Genomic DNA, 13,578 nt, shown 5'->3' on the forward strand with positions numbered 1-13,578 from the left:
GAGTAATATTCCATTGTATATATGTGCCACATCTTGTTTATCCATTCATCTGTTGATGGACACTTAGGTTGCTTCCATGTCCTGGCTATTGAAAATAGAGCTGCAATGAACATTGTGGTACATGACCCTTTTTGAATTACGGTTTTCTCAGGGTATATGCCCAGTAGTGGAATTGCTGGCTCATATGGTAGTTCTATTTTTAGTTTTTTTAGGAACCTCATACTGTTCTCCATAGTGGCTGTATCAATTTGCATTCCCACCAACGGTTCAAGAGGGTTCCCTTTTCTCCACAGCCTCTCCAGCATTTATTGTGTGTAGATTTTTTGATGATGGCCATTCTGACCGGTGTGAGATGATACCTCTTGTATTTTTGATTTGCATTTCTCTAATGATTAGTGATGTTGAGCATCCTTTCATGTGTTTGTTGGCAATCTGTATATCTTCTTTGGAAAAATGTCTATTTAGGTCTTCTGCCCATTTTTGGATTGGGTTGTTTGTTTTTTTGCTAGTGAGCTGCATGAGCTGCTTGTAAATTTTGGAGATTAATCCTTTGTCAGTTGCTTCGTTTGCAAACATTTTCTCCCATTCTCAGGGTTGTCTTTTCGAGGGTTTCCTTTGCTGTGCAAAAGCTTTTAAATTTCATCAGGTCCCATTTGTTTATTTTTGTTTTTATTTCCATTTCTTTAGGAGGTGGGTCAGAAAGGATCTTGCTGTGATTTATGTCATAGAGTGTCTGCCTATGTTTTCCTCTAAGAGTCTTATAGTGTCTGGCCTTACATTTAGGTCTCGAATCCATTTTGAGTTTCTTTTTGCTGGCACTTGAATTTGAAGTAAGGTATGTCTTATGCCTGAGTAGAAATGAAGGGCTTGCTAATGTATTTCTTTTGTTGTACAGTATGTCCAGAGTGTCCGTACTTGTCACATGTGCTGGGAGCAAGAGGACAGTCACTTTCCTCGCCCAGCATAAACCACAGCAAGTGGCATTGGCGTTAAAGAATGCCAAAGATGGGGAGGGGCTCCTTTACATTTTGTTTTTGATTTCCAGCCCAGCAGCAAACACTGACTGGAATCATGTTTTTGAAGAAACGCTTGGTTTTGTTTTCTTTCTTCTATGAGTTAGCAGTACACCCCTTATCCACATGGTTAAAATTTTTCAACTGATTTTGACTGATTTAATCAGTCAAAAATAAATCTGCACCAGCCAAATTATTTCTGTGGTTTTCTTCCTTTAGAAAACAAACAACCTGATAGTCAATCAAAAAAGGAAAACTAGCTTGTGCATGATCCTAGATCTAAGTAACGTGCACACAAAAAACCAAATAATAACCTGTTCTACTTTAGTGGCACATTTTATAGGATACTTAATGCTATAAAAAAAATCAAGTGAGTGATCCTTTACAAAGTTGATGAAAACTTCTTTATCATTTTATTGAATGGGGAAAAATTGAGGCAAAAAAAGGTTAAAATCGTAACTCGTAGTGTAGGAAGAAGTCAACCTCTACTGTGTCCCTGCTAATCAGTTATCCACTGAGAGTTAGTGACCAACCTGTATTAGGGTTATGAATTTTTATTTCCATTTGTCTACCAAAATAAAGAAGCTGGAGAAGTATAAGTGAATTTAAATAATAAATTAGGACAAAAAGGAACTCACTTTTCAAATAATTCTCATCCCATGGTTTTGAACATATTGCATTCTGTCAAATCATATTCTCTACCAGCATAGCGACCTACACTAAAAGCTTGTTTTAAAATGAGTGGATGTGAACCATGTCTGTCCCCTGACATTAGCTTGGAAACATCAAACCTCATTATACCAAATTTTAAATGTTATATTCTGGGAGTTTTGGTGGTGTTTTTTTTTTAAGATAAGTGAGGCTGTAAGCTCCATTTTTTTTTGTTGTTAAATTCAATTTTTATTGCTTCTAATAGAAAACAAAAGAAGGATAAAAATCAAATGCCAAGTTTATGCTTGCCTCTATGCAAATATTACACATTTTTTCCTTTAATGGAATGTAAACCTGGACCCTTTCTCCAGTGATTTCATCGAAGGAACTGGCAAATATACTTCCTGATATCCTGCTGCAGTATCTTTTAAAATATCATTTCAGAATGCATTTAGGGAAGAAAATGAGAGATAGGAGCGTGGGAGAACCTTAGGTGGAAGCTTGGAAAGTGAATGCTACTTCCCTTGAAAGCTCAGTACTTTATTTGGAGTTGGCTTTCATTCTCCCTATGAGAATAGTTTTCCAATACTTCAGGGATACTTGTGTATAACTAAAAGCTTGGTTCAACCCTGCAGCTCTTCTTCAGAAAAAAAATTCAACTATTTTACCTCTTTTTTTCTTTAAATTGGTTGCATTTTAATCATTTTCCAGCAAAACTTAAGATATATATTATCAGAAATCAGAGCCTGTTAATAGAACTATTATGACACAATTAGAAAAATATCTGAGCCAACCAATACCTTTACTTTATTCTAAATTCCTACAGTTTTTACTTTTTTTCTTTGGTTTGTTTTAAATGTTTTCATTGTAACCCCCTCAAGCTGAAGAACTATGCCCTCTATCCCTTTGTGGTTTTCATTCTTATGTGCTATGTATGCACTTGGTAGAAACTTGGAAATATTTGTTCAACAATCTTATGAGTCAATAAATGAGAAAGAGAGTAAGAGAATGCATGAGTGATTGAGGCTACTACACAATGAAGGAAAATCCATACCAGATATGCAGGAACGGAAGTGATATCATGAGACCAGCATGGAGGATAAGAGCTAAGGATTTCCTACGGAGTTCAAATAGTACAATTAAAGGGGTTTGTTACTGTCTTCAAAAGCATGAAATAGTACATAAGACTGCTTCATAAGTTGATTTTCTCATAGAGAAGCTGAAGATTTTTATGTGTCCCATCCATTTAAAGGCAGCCTTCTTTTTAAACACAGCAGGATGCAGAAGAAAAAAATATTTTGTATCTTAAAATTTACAGATATAATATACCAAAATATAGTCTCAAAAGAAAATTATGTGATTAACCTGATTCTTTGATAGATCCTTTTTGAAGTGCTCAAAATAAATATATAAATTATAGCTTTTGTCCTTCTTATTTAAAATTTCCTTTTGGTTATCCAATAAAAACGTGTATGACTAAGAAAGATTCAAGAAACACTAGAACCCATGAAATTTTATTTCATAAAATAAATTTTATAGGCATTATCTTAGAAAGACTAAATTTGATCCAGCTTTGCCAGCAGCTTAAATAATAAAGATGGAGAGAGTGGAAATCTTAAAATTTTACAAAACACTCGCTAATTCTTACCATACTTACTAGCTAATGTTTAGCATGTATCAACAAAAGAGATGAGTATTATTTATGTAATAATTTTAATAATCAGTTTCAAAAAAATATCTTAACAAGATACTGAGCATGTGCTGGTGTGCTTTCTAGCCTAACAGACTTGCGTGATCTCTGTTATCAATTAGTGTTTGCTGAGTCCTTCCCTATATCATATCATGGTCCCAGTTCTGGAAAAGTGGGAGAGAATTTAGTGGTACTTGGGATAGGCTTGTCGTGGTGGAAGACGAGCAATCTCATTGAAGTAAAAGCCAAAGTAATCTCTTTTGAAAGATGGGCAGTGTGGAAAACCCATAATAACCAGATTAAAGAAAACCTATGTGGGGTTTTTCAAGTTTAATAATTCAGTTTGACAAGCTAGTATAAGATATATCAATATTTTGATTAAGCAATGTATAATGTAATTTTCCCTCTCAGCAAAAATAAATAAATGAATGAATACATTTTTTTAAAAATTGACTTTGAGAGACCAACAGAATCTAAACCCCATTTCTCTCAGTAATAATAATGTTCAGTTATTCAAAAAATACTTTTAAAGCTCTGCTCTGTGACAGGCAGAGTACTCAAACCGTGCCGATGGACTAATGATGCAAAAAGCAAGAGTTTCCTCCCACATATGAAGTAGGTAATCTAATGAGCCTGGGGAGAGACTGACTTTAAATAATCACATAAATAAATAAAAATTGTATCTAAGAAAAGGAGAGGCAACTGGTACAAAGAAAACTTAAAATAGGGGTACTTTTCCTCCTCCGAGTGAAGACTCCCTGATGGAGGAAAGGAATACAAGGATGTTATAGGAAAAAGAAAAGCAGTGTGGTGGGTTGCTGAGTTCCAGAGGGGTCTGGATCCGGATCTGTAGGCAGAGGCCAGAACTGAAGGGCCAAGTTAAAAACATTTGAAGGTCACAACTAAGGTCTTGTTGAAGATGTTTGACTTTATTCTGAGGGCAACTGGAATCTGTTTAAGGATCTTAAGTAGAAAGGCTAACATGATTAGTTTTATGTTTTGCAAAGGTCACTCTTGCCCCAGCGTGGAGAATGGATTTTAGGGGGCTAGAGTGAACTTTGGGAGGCCATTCGGAAGCTCTCGCAGTCTTTGGGCTGGAGGTGATGGTAGCCTCTAGCAGAACAGTTTGGAGGAGATGAGACATGGAGAGATGTGAATGGAATTAAGAGATTTGAATACAGTTTACGTAATAAAAACAAAGAGTACCAGAATCTTGAAATAGTGTCTGAAGGTGTGGCAGTACCCAGCCAGAGAGGCTGAGAGCTATACTTACCCAACGACTTCCTTTTTTAAGCCCCTCATTCTACTCGTAGTGCACCCTTCCCAGGTCTCCAAGCCGACTTCATTCTATTCTGTACACATCTTTTGGAATCCCATCTTGTCATGAAGAACTGCAGTATGAAATACAGTCCTGGCATAAAATGTCATTAACTTTTTTCAAACATACAGATTCTAGAACAGTATCCCTCATTCAATGTCCCACACCTATTTTTGGTCCACATGTGGACTTGTCTTATTTTGTATGAAATATAAATGCAGGAAGTGTATTTCTGTTTTCCTTTGAAGTTTTTAGATGCTATGTCAATTCCACATCTGTCTTTATTGGAGTTAGTTCACTTCTATTTAATATTCCAAACGATATTCTAAGTGATTCTTATAAAATGGTTGTTTTTTAAGTGAAACATTCAAAGAAACAGATATGCTCTCAGAGGAAATACATAGACACTGATTACAAGTAAGAATATTGTTCTTTTGGTGCAGGATTATTCCACGTGGACCCAATCACAAACCCACAAACCCACTGTGAAGGCGTTCTGATTATTGGCTTCCTGATTGGTGGAAACTAAGTCACTATGGCCCCTCTTAGCAAGTCAGGCTGCCAAGAAAAGATGCAATGGAAATATATATAAACTTTTAAGGACATTTATAATGGCAACCATGTTTTCAAAATTTACCCCTTTCTTGGAACGTCTACGTTTTGAAAGTTCCATCAGTTTCTTCTTCTGTCCTCATGATTCCCCATAGTGACCATCTATAAACAGCAAAATCTGCACACAAGAGAAGAGATGAATAGCCAAGGTCTACGGGACATGGTTTTACTAGATTCTAAAATAAAAGGAAGGTTTACAGGAAGGTCGTTTTAAAAAAATTACAGTGATAGATCAAAATCCCTATTTCATGCTCAGTACAGAAGGAACTGTAAAAAGATTATTTTTTTCCTTTTCAATATTATTTCCTTTTCTATCCATTGTTTTGTGAAAATTGGAAAATACAAATAAGCAAAAAGAAAAAATTTTAAAATAGCTGTAATTTCATCATTCAGAAATATTTACTGTTAACACTTGGTTATATAGTTTTTCAGTCAAATGTATTTTACAAAAATGGAAGAAAATTGGGAACACAGTTAAGTGTATATTGTAGTAGTTGAGAGCAAAGCAAGATTAGAATCCCACCTCTGCCTGCCTCTTACTACCTGCGTGACCTTGGGTAAATTACTTAAACCCTCTGTGCCTTGGTTTCCTCATTTGTAAAAAGGAGATATTAAAAGTACCTACTTTGTAGAGCTGTTACAAGATTAAATGAGTTAGTATTTTTTAAGACCTTAGAATAATGTATGATACATATCAAGTAATTATTATACAGTTTTGTAATACATTTCTAAATCTTTTTAATACAAAATTAATATACTGCCATTGTAAATAAATTAAATACTGAAGTACATTAGGAAATAAAAGTTCCCCTCTTTCTTCCTCATATCCCATTACCTATATAACCTGTTCTTTCAACTGAATAGATACTGTGAACATCTTTCCATGTCATTAAACATCCTTCTATGGCTCTATAGAACTTTCATTAAAAGAAGTGCTATGCATGTTATAAGTTTAGAATACCTAACAGTCCATATTCCATTTCAGGACACTGCACACATATTATAACCATAAAGATTACTTTAAAAGATGCTCCTTTAAGGAGTCAATAGTCCTAAAACATATTAAGAAAATCTCTCTGATATTCACATTTATGGGAATGATTGAATTGATCTTTGAAAGACCAAGAGATATGGTCTTATTGTCATATTATTAATAAAAAATAATTTTTGAGGCAAAAGCAATATTCTAAAAAGCAAATTAGGGATTTTATGTTTTGCTAGCTGCAGTCAGTTTTTGGTTATGTTGTTTAAATTCATAAACAAAACAAATAAGCTGATAGTTTGTTGAGAATGATGACTAATTGATATTTAAACTTTACTACCAATTGTTGATATAACACTTATTTGCATACTTCAGAGCTGTCTAGAATATATAATGGGCCCTAATCTGTAGTGTTCATCTGACAACAGGAGGTTCAAAACGTGATGGCAATAACATGGGAAAGTTGTAGAACTTAAAGGAGGGAGGATTTAAGAATTCTTTGGAACTTGGCAATTCTTTGGAACTTGGCATTTCTTTGGCAAATTGTATGACTGCTGCGTTTCTACCAGTTGGGATATGAAGTATATGGAAGTGTATATGACTAGTGTTTATCTTATTACAAGATTTGCACGTCAAAATTAAATAGTCTGTGGTGATCCTCAACCTTCCCCATACGCACAAGCTAATTTAGTTAAAGAAATATGAGTGTGTTTGGGTGTCAAGGAGTTTGCCTAGTGGAGTCTAAGATTTTCATTTTAGAAAAGGTTGTACTGAGAGAAAAACATGTTCTACAGCACCTATTATCTGGTATCCAAATTCACAATTAGCTAACTGGTCCTCGCATATCTTTGAGGCATACGGAAATTGATGATGAAAGTGTCTAGTGTAACTAGAAATATAATTTGATGAAAACTGAAGCAGTGAACCGTGAGAAACTGTTAAAACCAGTGTCATCGAACAGTGCTTCAAAAATAATGACACAGGACTACTAGCCCTTTTTGAGTAATATTGGGTAAAAATGAGAAAAGCACATGGTATGTACGAAAAGTTTAAATATATGAGGTAATGCTCTTTTTAATTACTGTTATTACAAAGGCCACTCCAAAAGTCTACACCCAGACTCCTTTCCATTTATCTCTAAGTAGACAATGACATCACGTCTCCTCTAAATTATTCAGACTCAGGGGATGGATTTGGCTCATTCAATAGGGAATGCCATGTTTGGTGTTGGCACGATGCTTAAAGTCTCACTCCACATCATCCCCAAACTGAGGAGCACGTTTGATGGTGGCCAAATGATTTTTAAAAATTCCCTCTAAACTTGAAGCACTCAGAATATCATGAAGAACAAAAATAGAACTGCACCATAAGGTATAATCATAAAACGTCATAGAAGGAGGAAAACTTAAAAAGCGGAAAATGCTCCAGTCATCTGAAGGCTAGCAGTTCGTGAAGTCATTAGAAGTCATTCCATACAGGCTGAGTTTGAGGAAAAGTCAGAGGTTGCTTTGTTCTTGACTCTGAGTGAAATCAAAACCTACCCAGACTCTGTACAAAGGCAACTGCGGTCTGCTTTTTTCTTGCTCGGTATTTGCCACTAAACACACGTAAATGACTTATGTTCAGAAAAGTCTGTGATTCTGTTCATATTAATCCATGTCTCAGGCTGGACAAATGCCTGAGCACAATCAAAGAAGGGGGTAGAAGCCTGCCTTTTCAAACAGGCTAGAAAATTTGTACCGAAAAATCACAGGGTGACAGAGACAGCTGGAAAAATTGCAGCTGGGGCTCTGATTTTCGTGCCAGTGTTACACTTAATGCAAAGGGAATGCAGATGATAGATTGAGAGTTATGTATGTCCTTTAGTTCCTCAGTACTGTACTTACACAGAGGTAAAAATATAAAGTTTTAAAAGTAGCCTCATACTAACGTAACACAAAAAAATCCTTACTGTTGCACTGAATTAATACATAAGAATCCAGCAACAAGTTGCTAATAAAACTAGATAAACAGACCCAACAAATAAAGAGTAAAGCAATACCTCCAAAATTCATCAATAGAAAGTTGTTTCACTAATGGACCTTAATAATCATTTCTTTGGAAAAATAGTCCTAACAAGTATATTTACACATAAAACATTCTGCAAGATGGCTTAAAATGCTGGGGCCACAAGGGGTTTTCAAATCAAAGGTTTTAGGACCTTTGTGCTTTTGAAAGGAATGTATATGATTTTTCTTGGGTTTTAGTAGTGGTTTTATTCATAACGGGAAATTAAAAAAACAAGGTATTAGAGGTAATTCTCTGTATCATCCCTATTCGAACGAACCTTTTCACTTAAGGTACTATTCGATATAATTTGTTCAGATGAGGTGTGTCATCCACAACAGAAATGCTATGTGTAAAATGGAGATCATTGAAAGTTTTATTGAGATGTATTGGGAGTCTCTGGGGACCATGCTGATTTGGGCTGTGTTTTCAGACTCCAACACTCTGTGGCCTTTGACAGGCATGAAGAAAAGCCAGACCAAAACAGTTCTCACAGCGCAGCCGGTGGTCACAAAGAACAGCCCATGGAGATGTCTGTCACTGAAAGAGCAGCCTCTGGAAGAGAACCAAAGAGGAAAAGAGGTAGAAATGGACTGTGTGTGTGTGTGTGTGTGTGTGTGTGTGAGAGAGAGAGAGAGAGAGAGAGAGAGAGAGAGAGAAAGAGAAGATGAAAATATAATATTTGAACACTATAATATTTGAACACTATAATATAATATTTGAACTCTGAAAAACATCAGTGGTTGAAACCACAGGCATATATTTTTCTCTTCTATCTCCAAGGACTTCATTAATAAAATAGTAAGTATAGGTGATTAATCACACAATTACATTTAAAAAATCTTCTAGAACCTTCTGGCATCTTAGGGAAATTGACTAATAAGTTCCAGAAGGAGGGATGGAATATTCCTAGAAACAACGTACTTATCCTCTTACTTCATTTTTTATTTTAACATCTTCACCTTTAGTAAAGCAGCATCATAGTCTATATATTAATTATAACATTAGCTATTTTTCTAACTTGTTTTTTGACATTTATGTGATCTTATGTTAAAATTCCTTTCAGGGTGATATTTTGATGACCGACTGATAATATTTAATGGAACATACATTTTTATTTAATATGTGTATGCATGCCCCGAAGCTTTTTTAAAAAAGGATTGAAGTGCTCTAAACCCATATATATATAAACTCATGCACCCCTAATATGTAAATTCTTCAGACAAGCCTGTTTAAGATAAAATCATAATCTAATATGTAGCTAGGCTTCTATCCTGCCATTCTCTCGCCACTTTTTTTTTTTTCTTCTGGTTTTCCAAATAAACAGCAGGCCCTAAGGGCTCTTTGAACTTGCTGGAGTGTTTAGTGCCAACAATCACTGGTTCATGCAGCTTATCTTTTCCTGGTATTTCTATGTGATTTAATAGTTCCAGCCTGGCCAAGGGAATGAAAACTTCTGGGTCTGTTTCTGGAAGTGCTGCACTCCCCATTGCCATCTGTGATAAACCAAATAACCTTTCTCTGCCTCAGCTGTTTTCTTATAACCGTGTCTGTTTTGCAGCGATGGAGTGAAGCTTGATAAAATAGTTGGAATCGTTCATCAGTGACGCAAAGCTGGCTTCTGAGTCACGCAGGTGTGTCAATTAATTAACGAATAAGTACCAACCTTTGGATGGTGATATTAATTAAATATCCAACATTAAGGTGGCATTTAATTGCCAAGGGATTAATAAAACAGATCCTTAGTCTATTAGATTGGGATTCTTTAGTTATAAGTAATAGAATCTGACCCTGGCTAGGATCAGCAACAGGGAGTTTATTGAAACATTAACAGGATTACATCAATCCGAAGGCTCAGGGTGGTGGATTAAGTTTTCTGAAAATAATTGCACCAATATATTTCTATTCCGCATGTTCTTCCAATGTGATGTTGACGGTACTCTGTTGAGAGGTGAGAGGTTTAAGTTCTTTCCCCTTGAATGTGGATGGACTTTCACATTGCTTCAATCAAGAGTGCAGCAGAAGTACCACCGCATGACTTTGCAGGCTAGGTCAGGACAAGAGATAGGGCTTCTCTGTGCATCTTTGTTCCTTGAGCTGCTGCATAAGAAGTCTGGCTGCCCTAAAGTCATCATATATAGAAAGACCATATAAAGGTTTCAAGACATGCCCAAGGAGACCCAATTATTCTGGTCTCCATCTGTTTCAGCCTTCTCTGAGCAGGTACCGGACATGTGAGCACACCTTCAAGTCCTACCTTTAAAATCCCACCAGATAAAAATGAGTAGAGGAGAAATAAGCTGTCCCTGCTGAGCCCTGCCCAGAATGCAGAGTCTGGAGCAAAATGACGTTATTGTTTTTGTTGTTTTAAACCACTAAATTAGGGATGGATTGTAACACTTGGTCAGGAAGCAGGAACCAAGAAGAGAATATGGAAAGGGCTGGGAACGAGGAACTAGAGAAATATACTGTAGCATGAATAGTGTGGTTGCGGTACTGCCATCAGGATGACTCAACTCCAAATGTCTCTTCAATCCTGTATCACTTATTCAAGAGTCAGAGTCCTGGAGAGTACATCCATGGACCAACCTGAAACAGTTAAGTCCACCTCCTGCCTATATCTGAGTGATTCAGGAAAGATTTGGCACGAAGAGTCCCCAGCAGCTGGTGTGACTCCATAGTAGGAAGGCAGGCACCTGGATTCATCATCCGCACCAAGATTATGGTTCAAGGGGAAAGAAATTCTCCAAAAAGAATTTGGATGTCTTTCAGAAGGGTAAATGGAGAGAGAAAGTAAAAAGACAACGAGTACGCTCAGGTCACATTTCATTCTACTTAAAAAAACAAGTAGTTATAGTAACCTTGAATACAAATTAATGGCAAAGATGTCTTGTCTGCCAGTGGTTTTATTGACTGAAGTCATTGAAATAGTCTTCAAGATAAAGTAGTTCATTGGGTGTTATATATTAGCTTCCTTCCTTCCCTCCCTCCTTCCATTCTTTCTTTCCTCCTTCCTTACTTCCTTTCTCCCACCCTCCCTCCCTCCCTTCCTTGCTCCCTTTCTCTCTCTCTTTCTTTCTTTCATAATCTTTAATAATTTAGTGTTTAGCACTCAGTCTACAAAATAGTCACAAACATAAGACAAAAGCCTGCAGATTATATATAAAAACACTCAGAGCCGCCCTAAACCTTTTTTGGAACAAGATGGAGAAGTAAACAGATACTAAATTAATAAAATACTAAAAAATTTTTGAACACCATTGTTTCTCAAACTATGGTCCTTTTCCACTTGTATTGAATCTGTATCAAATGTGGGGCTCAACATATGCATGCATGACACATGCACTCACACACACACACACACACACACAATTGCCTCAATCATTTTCAATCAAATAAGCTGCTCAATTTCTTGAAAATAGTAAGACTCACTGATTGTTCGACTGGATCAGTGGTTTATTTGACTGAATTGAAAGGCCATTGATCCAGTGGCCCCATGATAGAAAATGCAAAGGATAATTTTCCCTTACTGTCATGGTTCATTCAAGTTTTAATTTGTTTTAGTTATTTAACAGGAGACATTGTTCCCTTTTAAATGATAATACATGCAGTGAGAAAAAATGATCCTTTGTCACTGAGATTTGTTTAAGCCTTTAAACATGAGAAATAAAGACATCCTTTAAACCAAGATGCCTTCTTTGCTGTAGAAAAGACATCTGTAGAAGACTCATGATTTTTCACAAGAATTGAAATCAGATTACATATATTTACACACAATATATACTGAAAGTATACAGCATTGCTAAAATAGTTTATTGTCTTTTTCTTGACCATGCATAGAATAAACTTGGGAATACAACAAAATATGAAGAGTTCAAGCCAAATTTGGGAGTCTTACATAGTTTCAAACTTTATTGGTGAAATTATTTGAGAGAGAGCGAGAGAAATATTTATCTCAGAAATTGAGAATTCCAAAATTGTTTTGAGGTTTAAGTGATTGTTTTTCTCCTTTTTTTTTTTTTTGCGTTACGTGGGCCTCTCACTCCTGTGGCCTCTCCCGTTGCAGAGCACAGGCTTTGGACACGCAGGCTCAGCGGCTCACGGGCCCAGCCGCTCCGCGGCACGTGGGATCCTCCCGGACTGGGACACGATCCCGTGTCCCCTGAATCGGCAGGCGGACTCTCAACCACTGCGCCACCAGGGAAGCCCCCCCCCCTTTTTTTTTTTTAACTACTTCTGCTTTTTTTTTTTTTAGCTTGATTTGGGCAGTGAAATCTAGCGAAATAAGGAAAGTGGCTTGAGTGTGGAAAAGCAGTGTAAAAGTGAAAAGACCATATCACTGTACAGTCTCTTACTGCTGTTCTTTCACTAATTTGTGACAGAGAGATTTCTCAACGTCAGCACTATCAACATTCAGGTTGGAAAGTGCTTTGTTGAAGTAGCTGACCTGTACATTGTAGCATGTTTAGCAGCACGCCTGGCTTCTACCCACCTGATGCTAGTAGCACTTCAGTCTTTTTTTAAGTTGTGGTAAAATATATGTGCATAAAATTTACCATTTTAATCATTTTTAAGTGTGCAGTTCAGTGGCATTAAGTACATTCCCCTTGCTGTGCAACTATGGCCAGCATCCGTCTCCAGCACTTTTTCATCTTCCCAGACTGAAACTTCACACCTATTGAACAACAGCTTGCCTTTCCCATCTCCCCACAACCCCTGCTAGCCTCCATTCTACTTTCTTTCTCTGTGGATTTGACTACTCAAGGTACCTCATATAAATGGAGTCACACAATATTTGTCTTTTGTGACTAGCTTATTTCACTATTGTAATGTCTTCAAGGTTTATCCATGTTGTAGCACGTCAGCATTTCCTTCCTTTTTCAGGTTGAATAATATTCTACTGTATGGATATACCACATTTTGTTTATTCACTCGTCTCTGAATGGAACTTGGGTTGGTTTCACCTTTTGGCTATTATGAATAATATTGCTGTGAACATGGGTATACAAATATTTGCTTGAATTTCTACTTTCAGTTCTCTTGAATACATAGACAGAAGTAGAATTGCTGGGTCAAATATCTCCAGACATTGCTGAATGTCCCCTGAGGGGCAAAATCACCCCCGATTAAGAACCACTTGTCTGAAGGAATGAACATCTTTGAACAATGGTATTTCCACAGAGCTGAATCATAGGCTTTTAGGTTGAGAAGGGACACTGGAAGCCATCTGGTTGAGTAAATGATCTCTACTTCATCCCTAAGACCT

This window comes from Grampus griseus (genome assembly GCF_964374135.1).
Source record: "Grampus griseus genome assembly, chromosome: 8".
Classification (NCBI taxonomy): Eukaryota; Metazoa; Chordata; class Mammalia; order Artiodactyla; family Delphinidae; genus Grampus; species Grampus griseus.